The 10,523-nt window shown below is 40.1% G+C and overlaps 1 protein-coding gene across 2 annotated transcripts in view; it reads right to left on the bottom strand.

Moving 5' to 3' along the window:
* The window catches only part of LOC107734425 (synaptotagmin-1-like), a 185,799-nt gene extending 179,392 nt beyond the window's left edge, over window positions 1-6,407 (bottom strand). For both annotated transcript variants that reach the window (XM_016546379.1, XM_016546392.1), the window contains exon 1: window positions 6,324-6,407. The gene's annotated coding sequence lies outside the window, so the exon portion shown is untranslated. The remainder of the gene's footprint in view (window positions 1-6,323) is intronic.
* Window positions 6,408-10,523: the final 4,116 nt, after the last annotated feature.

The raw sequence follows: 10,523 nt of genomic DNA, 5'->3' as shown, positions 1-10,523 counted from the left end.
TTATTGTGTAGGCTACATAAATATAAAAATGCCTACATGTCATAATGGATAGTCATTGCATGTATCAGAATTCGGCTACCTATTTGCTCGCGCACTAGCAGATCCGTTTCCTCTCTGGAGACGCGTTTTGTCTTTGCACTTGCAAATTCCGCTGTGTAAATAGCAAATTCACCATGGCGTGAGCGCAACTGGCTTTTAAAGGGAATGGGAGATGAGACTCTGATTGGTTTATTGCACGTTATGCCCAAAACACACCCATTACTCATTAAGAGAATAGGGACAACCCTTTTAGACCATGCGGCGGGTGTGCCGACCGTTTTTCCCGTCGTTAAACTAGCAAAAGTGGATTCGGACACACCCTAAGTGCACCTGCGCCGTGCGCTTTAGACCATGCGCTTAGATCGTTAAAATAGGGCGCAAGGTGTTGCTTGACCAAGGGCATATGAGTAAACAAAATTGGATTGTAAATTTAACGTGCTGGTTTAGAGCAATTATTAATAATTCAATATAATAAAAAAAGTAAATATTAAATATATGAAACAAGCATTAAATATAATTAATTCATGACATACTACAGGCAGCACAGAATGAGCACAGAGGTGTTCTCAAAGGATGTGTTCTTGTATTCAAAAGATATCCGAATGAAAAAGACACACATTTTTCAAAGTTTAAACTTGACATGGCATCTTAAAAGCATAGTGAGGCTTCAAAAACTGCAAGAGATGACACAGCAGTCCAATATTTTTCCCCAATACATGTTTACAAAACCAACAATTTAAAAAATATATATCATTAATGTGAATGACTCCTAAGTCTTTCACAGATAAACTTGATTGCAAAACAGTTTGCTGTGATTTGTAGGCCAGTGATAGGCTTATATTCAATTATATTATTATGTAGTACATGCATATTGATGTATTTCTATATGATGTATTTTCAATAAATACTGTAATGTAATGTCTGTGAATTATCTTCATTTGGGGGCTTTTCTTTATATGAATAATTTGTTTAATTAATTAGCATATAAATGTAATTAATTTGATGACACTTTTTAATCAGTTGACAGCCCTAAAAAATTTAAGGGGGTCTGAATACTTTCCGTACCCACTGTAGATTCCCTGAACTGCTATGAAGACTGGGAAGAGTGCCATGGTTAAATCCAATAATTGTCTGTGTATTGTAATCATTCAGGGCTCAAGGTGAGGCTTCACCACTTGATTGCCCCCTTGTGCACTGATTAAAAAGAAGGACATTACATCACTTCCGTTAACTACGTGCATATGTAACCGCCATGGTAACACAGGCGTAGCAAACGCTATACAAGATCTGCTCACCACCATCTGTGTGTGTGTGTATGTGTGCATGTGCCAAGGCTGCGTTATGGAGTCAGAAGGCTGGCTACATTCTCCAAGGACCTCTCCTCCGTTGCTTAGCAATATGTGGAACAGTGAGCAGCCCCAATAAGGCAACTGCAGCTACTGTATTTCCTTGGCAGAAATGTAGAAAGATAAAGAATTAAGCAATTTAGCATTCACATGATTAATATATATGATATGTTTTCTATATTTTGTAATATAAAAATCGAATTTTAGGCTAATATTAGGTATATACAAGTTCATTTACGTTAGTGGTGGACAATGCATGTCACATTTAAGAATAAGCACTGCATATTCATATGCAGTAATCTATGTATGGTACTTGGCGTACTATTAACAGACATTATTAACAAATTATTAACTGTGCGTGTAGATAGATAGATAGATAGATAGATAGATAGATAGCCGATACTGAATACCGATTTCTTGTCATGGTGATCGGCCGATTCCGATGCCGATTCTGATGCTTCAAGCTTTAGACGGTTTCATCGGGCGCATGCGCCTGGCCCGAAGTTAACTTCTGGTCTGTGTTTGTTTATCAGTCTGGCTATGGCGCCGGCTACAAACGCAGTTAAAGTTAAGGTAATGAGTAGACTGAAGTTGGGCTCAGGTGGTTGTGCTGTGGGATGTGTTTCCCATACATTTATTTATTTGTGGCGCTCGCCACAATATCAAAACTGACTGATTTTCCAAAAGGCTTCATTGAATAAACATGAACACGTACTGCACGTTTAAAAATCAAAACGAGGCATGGCTGTTTTTATATCACTGTATTTCTGAAGGAAGACTATCTTTAGAAAATTTTCGATGTCATTTTCATTTCATCTTGCATGTTATATGCCTGATAAAGCAGCGTTTGTGAGCTCAGCGCTGCTTTGTGTACAGCCGTTACTGGGGAAACCTCTGTTTCTCCCGGGTGGGTCGCGGGGTGGATAAAATAAATCATAAATGATGCAAATATTAACTACATTTTTTTCATGAGGCAGACGATTTCGCGCGCGTCCGGCTACAAACGCAGTTAAAGTTAAGGTGATGAGTAGACTGAAGTTGGGCTCAGGTGGTTGTGCTGTGGGATGTGTTTCCCATACATTTATTTATTTGTGGCGCTCACCACAATATCAAAACTGACGGATTTTCCAAAAGGCTTGGTTGAATAAACATGAGCACGTACTGCACATTTAAAAATCAAAACGAGGCGCGGGTGTTTTTATATCACTGTATTTCTGAAGGAAGACAATCTTTAGAAAATTTTCTATGTCATTTTCATTTCATCTTGCATGTTATATGCCTGATAAAGCAGCGTTTGTGAGTTCAGCGCTGCTTTGTGTACAGCTGTTACCGGGGAAACCTCGGTTTCTCCCGCTTTAAAACACCTCCTGCTGGCAGAGAATTAATTGTAATTTTCAGTAAGTCTGTCTGATTTACGCAGCAAACATATTTTGCTTTTCCTATATCCACGGGCGCTGCGGATAATCTGCGGGTGGATAAAATAAATCATAAATGATGCAAATATTAACTACATTTTTTTTTAAAATATATATACATTTTTTCCCATGAGGCAGACGATTTCGTGTGTGTGCGTGTTCGTTGGCCTGATCGGGAAGTTGCAGTGACAGAAACGGTGACATTCCAGATAAAGTTTGAAAGGAGTAAAGCCTGTGTTAATGCTATTGAGTAGGCTAATATGGCCAAAGAAGATATTTTGTTTTATAAATAAATGTTAATTTAAAAGCAGCCCACGATCAACGTGTTATGTTACCGTTATCCCTTACGGCTCCGAAGAGGTTTTGTTCCGTCCTCCACGCTGTGACAACTCACAAAAGACTACTTTTAGCCAAGCAGCGCGGAGAGCCGCTTCAGAAACGTGCCGCGGCTGGCCGGTATAAAAACATGCATTAGAGCGGCCGCGATCAGACAAATAGCGAATTTTTTATTGTTTCTCGAAACGTCATAGCATTTCCACACCGGCAATGACATGACTGTGGCGCCAAATCATTTATGTCCCCACGCATCATGTACGTTGTCACGCGTTGACGTCTTCAAATTGCGATCGGTTCGTGAGATCGGCCAAGTGTAGTGAGTACCGATCAAGTCATAAAATGTGACTATCGGCCGATACCGATCTCCGGCCGATCGATTGGAGCATCCCTAATAGATAGATAGATAGATAGATAGATAGATAGATAGATTTCCAACAAGACCTTTAAAATAGGTCTATATTATATTAGGTCAAAGCACTTTGTCAAACATTCTGTCTCATGGCTCTCCTACTGACCTTGAGAGTGTTCCTGTTCTCTGATCCATCAAACAATATTTATTCACCAGTATTTCCCATAAGTCCTTGCTGCTTGTGATATGTATGACCCCTGCTGCAGCCAGTACAAACACAGGCTTGTTTTTTGTTATTCATCTCAGTCACTGGGTGAAGAATTACTTCCTTACTGTTGGTGTGGTTGCCAAAAAGGCACTGCTAGGTTTTAATACTCAGTCCCATGGATATAAAGGAAATAAATGGATATATTCTAATGGATATAAATTATAACATCTCCTTATAGCTTAGATTTTAATCTTGTCACCGGAAGCTCGATTGCATAAAAAAAAAGATGAGATCACCTTCAATTTTCCATGTTTGTAATATTTTATTGGTTTTGAATCTGTCCCAGTTACTCAAACCCACGGTGAGTGTTGTTTAGATGGTGCCTGTGCCTGCTGTGGTGTAACGCAACGAGAACATATCACTCTGCAATTGCACACATTTATCATGGCTGCCCCAGACTCTTCACGGAGCATGTCAGTGATCCGTACACTTCACTCACCCAGGTATCTGCAGCCAACCAGCCAGCTGTCCAAGGTCAAATCATAATAGAGTCGCTATTTTTATCTTCTGTCTGCTATTACTCCTAACAACAGCGTATTGGCCTATGCAGACACGCACATATATGTACACACGCGGTCACATTTTTTTCTCCACCTTCAATTTCAACACACAAGGGAATTGTGTAGGCGAATGACAAAAGAAAATCATCCAGGTGACTGATCCTAATCTCACAGACTGACATTAAAGACTTCCAGAGATACCGTGCTGAGCGTAAGCAACAGAAGAAGGGATGGTTAACTCCACCTTTCGGCAATACCGAGTTCGTATCTCACCTCATTAATGGATATTTAACAAGGCTGATAATGCACAACGTTGTCCTTGGCAACTGCAGGGGCTGTGACATATTTGGGCCAACATCTGCCATCCTATATTGCCCTGAAAGGTAAAATCCACGTGCCGTGTTGCCGTGGTTGTCCGGAAACCTCTCATGGGGTGATATTAGATCTAAGACCGTTGGGAAAATGGAACTTCTCAAGCCAACAGTTTCTCTCAGGTGAAGAATATTATTGATGGGATGGGACTTAAAGTAACAGCTAATTTCCTTTGTAGACCAATTTAAGTTTACATTTATACATTATTCAGTCATCACAAGGAATCCACACAACAACAAAAATAAAACAACTATTATAATAAAAAGAATATTGTAGAAAATCATAATTGAGGTCCATGGTTATCATTTTTATTTAAAAAAAAATACATTAAAATAAATATATAAATTAAGTGGCAAAATCAAAATATACAAGGTTTTTTTTTTTTTTTTTTTTATGTTTTCAGATTTGGTGTGCAGACTTATTGATGACATAATTGATTTGAATTAACGCACCAACTGAACCTGAATAATTTTGATACAGAACATTTTGATAGTAAAATGTAAATAAAGCAGTGTTGGTAAGTTCATAAGAACCACAGTTTACCACGGCATGTGCACTACCTGCATCTTAATGTGAAGTGGTGATCTATTTTGATGAGTTTTTCAATATATTCCTATGGTATCACTTAGCAACTGTTGACCACAGCTCCACAAGCACTAATGTATTCCAGAGGAGGATCTGCACAACTGAATTGGATAAGCCCGAGGCTATAGCCAAGCAATCCCTGCTCCTCGCTCTCACTAGGCGTGCATAGCAACCGCTGATCTGCTCAACAGAGATATGAGGTAATGACAGGCGCATTTGTTGGTGTGGGCAGCAGCTAGTCACAATGAACCAAGTCCTTCATAACATAATGACTATAAGAGATTTCAGCTTGTTATGCAATCCATTCTTAACCCCTCAACTGCAAACAAAAGGAGAGCTTGAGTTGAGAAGGAAAGTCAAGTACGATTTAATAACAATCTTGAGATTCATATTGACACACGGCGAACCTACTTTCTCTTTGGCTGCCACTCTAGGTTGAAGGAGAGAGCACCTGTCTCCAAATATATGTTGGCAGTCGTGATTCCCAGGGCAGAACAAATAATGGTTTCTAGGGCAGAAAGAAGCTCTTTTACTGTGGGAATTATCTGCCATTCTGAAGTAATTTCCTCCACTGGAATAATTTTCCACTATCCACAGCCACAGATAAACCCATCACACTTGAAGGGTAGAGGGAGAAAAGACGAAGAGAGTGTTTATCAGATACGGAGAGCTGTGGTGGGATTAGTTTCCCTGGGATGAATACAGCATCTCAGCTTCCATCTCCCCTCCCTTCCAACCTCAGCCGTCCACCCGCACACACAAACCTACATGTAAGAAAATACATCTCCAATCTCCAGCTACAAATGTGTGAATCATTTCCCCCTACTTGGATAAGCAGATCTCAGCTAAGCGTGGCAGTAGATGATGGGTTTCTCACAGGAACCATCCAACCAGTAAACTACCACCTTCCCCGGCTGGCCAGAAAGAGGAAGGAAACGGTGCCAAAAGCAGCGCTGGCGTGAAAACAAACGCCACGCTGTAGGGGCGGGCATTTATGATGGCATGCTCTACTCTGACCCAGTGTAGGTCTCTTTCAGAATCGCATCCAATACGAAAACAAACCGGCAACATCCAAACACCTGCAACTTCAGAGAGGGAAATATGAGTGCCTACCTGTATGTAGCGTGCTGTTATCTCCTGCTTCAGCTGGAAGGAAGTGAAGTACAGATCATATGCGAGAGAGAGGGAGTCACAGAGAGATGGAGAGGAGGAGTCTTGTCTAGTAGAGGTGGTGAGAGCAGGAGAGAGAGAGAGAGAGAGAGAGATAGAGAGCTGCTGTTGTCTCTATTCTCTGCTGAGCCTGCAGGGAGTAGTGTGCATGGTAATGTGCTATCCCTGTAAAAACCAGATCGTGCATGCATCCAATCCTGAGAGAGGGAGGGAGAGAGAAACAGACTCTTGGCTGTTTAACCATGCGCCGTCACGAGGCACTTCCTTCGGAATCCCTCCAGTGAGAGTGGCATAGCATCACTAAGTCCTTGGCTGTGATTGGCTACCGTGGACGATGATGCAGTCAGCAGGCAATGGTTCTGGCAGCAGTCAACTAAGATGACCCTCTCAGCTAGTATTAGAATCCTCACACCTCTTAAGCAAAGGGTGCAAGGACAGTAAGCAAGGACATTTACGAAACCATCCTTGGAGCGTGTGCATGCACTTCAAGAGGTTGGAAGCTGGATGATGTACATGGCAAGTCCCGGCATGGTGACTTGTAGACGTTCGTGCGCACATGAAGACAAAGAATTCGCAGAAGAACGACTAGGTGTAGAGGTTGTGATTTCCCCAGAGAGAGCTCTATCAATAGCAAGGGCTCACTGTCAAGGAAAGGGCAGGTGCTAATTAATGGGATGAATTCTGGGTAACGTGACCTCCCATCGTGAAGGAAGATGCTTGTAGAGTGTCTATTATTCAGTCTGATGTTCATTAATTTCGAAATCGTCTGAATCTGGACTGAGGATAGAGCTAATAGCAGTTCCCTGTGGGTCGCCTGATGTCTCTTATGTGGACCCCACTATTGCTGTGCTCAGAGTTCGACAATTTCACAGTGAAATGCCTCCACTTCAAAAGGCCAGCTTGTTGCATAAGAACAAAGATATAAAAAGTAAGAAGGGTAAATGACTCATCTCTTTTGTTGAAAATTAAATGTCAGACGGTTTATGCTTGCAAGTGGTGGTTGTGAAATGCAAAATCTTAAAATGCTGCAATTAAAATATAACAGTAATAAAAAATGACAAATTATTAAAGAAGTCTGAAAGACAGTTTGAAGGAAAGTTGCCTAGTCAATTGCCTAGTTTGATTTGATGAGGTGTTTAATGTAATAATCACTTTAATTATAAAAATGATAAAGAGAGCATGAAGCGATGTGTAATCCAAATCTCAAGTTCAAGAAATCCATTATAGAAAACGCTCTTTTTTTTTTTTTTTTTTTAAAGAATACAGACTTAACTACTACAATAAAAAAATAAAGTTTTGCATTGATTTAGGGGTGTATTTGATATTTGTACAGCATCCATTAATGTGCACAAATCTGTTGTTGTTAAGTGCCATTGATTCAATGTCGACTCATAACAGCCTCTTTGGACAGCTCTTCTAAACAATGTTCAGTCTTCAGTCAAACAACTGGTCATGAATAATACAATTCCCAGATCTGCTGTTATTGTATCAATTTAACTCTTACACATTCACCACTGCCATGATGTCTTTCCCTAATCATCTTTCTCTTTACATGATGTCCAAAGTGACACTGTCCAACTCTCACATCTATGAAACGAGAAACAGCACCAAGTCTGATTTTTTTTTTAATGTCATTTCACACCAATGCAATTTTATGCTTCATTTCTTTCCTTCTAGAAATCGAAGCTAGAAATGTATGGCTACGAAGTGACAACACATGTTGATCCTCTATGTGTCCTGGTGAATCACCATGGAAACCCTCTTGAATTTAACCCTCTTCGATGACAGGGAGTGGTCAGGATGGGAGAGTGTTAATTGCATGGGTTCTTCAGGGTCTTAATCGTAACTTTATAACCCCATATGAACAACTGAATGGTTAATATTTTTCTCCGTCTGCATTCTGCTGTGACTGCACCTGCCTCTGTCTCTTGAGAGACACCTCTATGTTTGCTGTTCTGCAAATGGCCTCATCAAAGAGTGATCAGCAAAGTACAAAGTCATTGCTTGTGTCTGCATACCAACTCTTACCTTGAGATACCCTGACTCACACACACCTGCAAAGCAAGCAGTAATTGCATTTTTTTAAAATGAGAAAACACATGTGGATTTCATATCCAAACACTATTCTTCTTTGAAAGCAATAGAAATGGAAGATCATGCATTATCGATGCAGTTCTAGGTAATTTAATGTGCACTTAAGCTGACTGGAATATTAATTATAGTCATCATGTTTTATTTTGTATTCATATGCAGTGTGCTGCTGGTGGCTGTGGCTGTGACTGTGCCTGTACACACTGCAATAATGTCAGCTATTCCTTTTAGGTTATGATCTCTTAGATGCATTTCTGCAAATTAGAGGATTTGAGAGCTCCTTTTCATTGAAAGTGACCAGGATTTGGTGCAGCGAGTAAGGATGTCATTGATGCTAATAACTTATTCCTTATATTTATGCCATCTAGGGCTAGGAATTGAGACAGATTTCCCTATTAATTCCAATTATGATTCACAAGCTCCCAATTTGATTGAACTCATATTTCAATATGAATTGATTGGATTCAATTCAATGTCATTGAAACGCAAAATCCTACAATTTCATGACTTAAATATAATAGTAAAAAGTAGAGTATGACAAATGAATGCAGTATGTTTCTGAATTACTTAAGAGAAATGGATCATAAGAGTCATTTGTTCATGGATCAGAATAAACTGGTCATGTTGTACTGTATGTTCATCTTTCATTGCAGTCTGCGAACCCAAAAGAAATTTCACAATCTCACATTCACAGAGTATAACATCAATCTTAAGATTGGAAAATCAATATTTTTACTCAGAATTCATATTTTTATTTAATTGTCTTGGAACCTTAAGGCCTATCTTTGTACGTGGTACAACGCGATTTAGCCAAGTATGACAAAATGAAAAAATAACATTCATCAATCAAACGCCAGATTGACCGTGAAGTGAAATGTGTTCCTTGATCATTGCTGGAGCTGGAACAACATGCCCAACAACCAATCAGAACTATCAAACTATCTTTCTGATTTAAACTGTGTTTAATGGTTAGGGTTGGAGTTAGGAATATAGATAGCTTGGGAACGTTGCTCCAGTAAAAACATGCTGATCCAAGAGCATGTCGCCAAATCTAACCCTCAAATCTGACTAGCTAATAAGAATGTTGTTCCAAAACCAAGAAAACGTGATCTGTTCCATATTCTAAGGTTCAGTATTGTACTATAACATGTATAGACAGTAACTGCAGATGTGTGCACAGAACAGAGGTGAGAAAAGTACAAGAGATGGGTTTGATTCCACTGAGGACAGACGGTTTCTCAGCAGCAGCCGATTGGCTTTGTTTCAGCAGGCTGGCTGCTTTACACTCCGAACAGCAGGGACACCAGCTGTACCCTCCCCAGTGTCCTTCAGAAATAACCCTCACCCAGCAGAAGCCTGGCCTCTGCCCAGCCTTCCCAGCAAACCAAGGCCTAATGCAGGCCCAGTGTTAGCAGTACCAAGACCTGAGCGCTCTCCCTGTGGGCTTTAGAAGATTTGTATCAAGCGTTGACCCGTTGCTGGCTTCATTAGCCTGGCCTCGCCCCCAGATTTCCCATCAATCGCTGGCCCAACATTGGTCAAATGTCAGTCTCAATGACACGGATGGCTGTCATACAACAACTCACTGACATCACCAGGAAAAATGTCGTGTTCATGCGCACTTTGTAATCATACACCGTGACTATAGAAATCAAAGTGACGTTATTAATTATGCAGTGGCAAAGAAATAATTACATACCAATAAGAGATTAATGGAGAGACTTCGACCATCTGCAGCACTAGATTGTGTCTCAGCCCGCCGGGCAATAAAACATGCACAGAACTGTTTTTCCATGTAGCCATTAGTAGCCAATCAGTTTAGTGCTGCAAACACTAATGAAATCTGCATAGATAGATAGATAGATAGATAGAATTACTAAAGTTTTATTCATAATTCAATTGATTAGACATCCTTATTGATTAATAAAATGTCACTTTTCAAACAAAATCCAGAAAAAAAAAAGAAAAAGGAAAACACAAAATTGGGGGGGGTGATAAAACAGATTTCAAAGGGCTCTACGGGGGTTGGACAAAACAATGTCTGTAAAATAG

The sequence above is a fragment of the Sinocyclocheilus rhinocerous genome, unplaced genomic scaffold (genome assembly GCF_001515625.1).
Source record: "Sinocyclocheilus rhinocerous isolate Xijiao unplaced genomic scaffold, SAMN03320098_v1.1 scaffold5484, whole genome shotgun sequence".
Classification (NCBI taxonomy): Eukaryota; Metazoa; Chordata; class Actinopteri; order Cypriniformes; family Cyprinidae; genus Sinocyclocheilus; species Sinocyclocheilus rhinocerous.
This window is presented reverse-complemented; position numbering and strand designations above follow the sequence as displayed.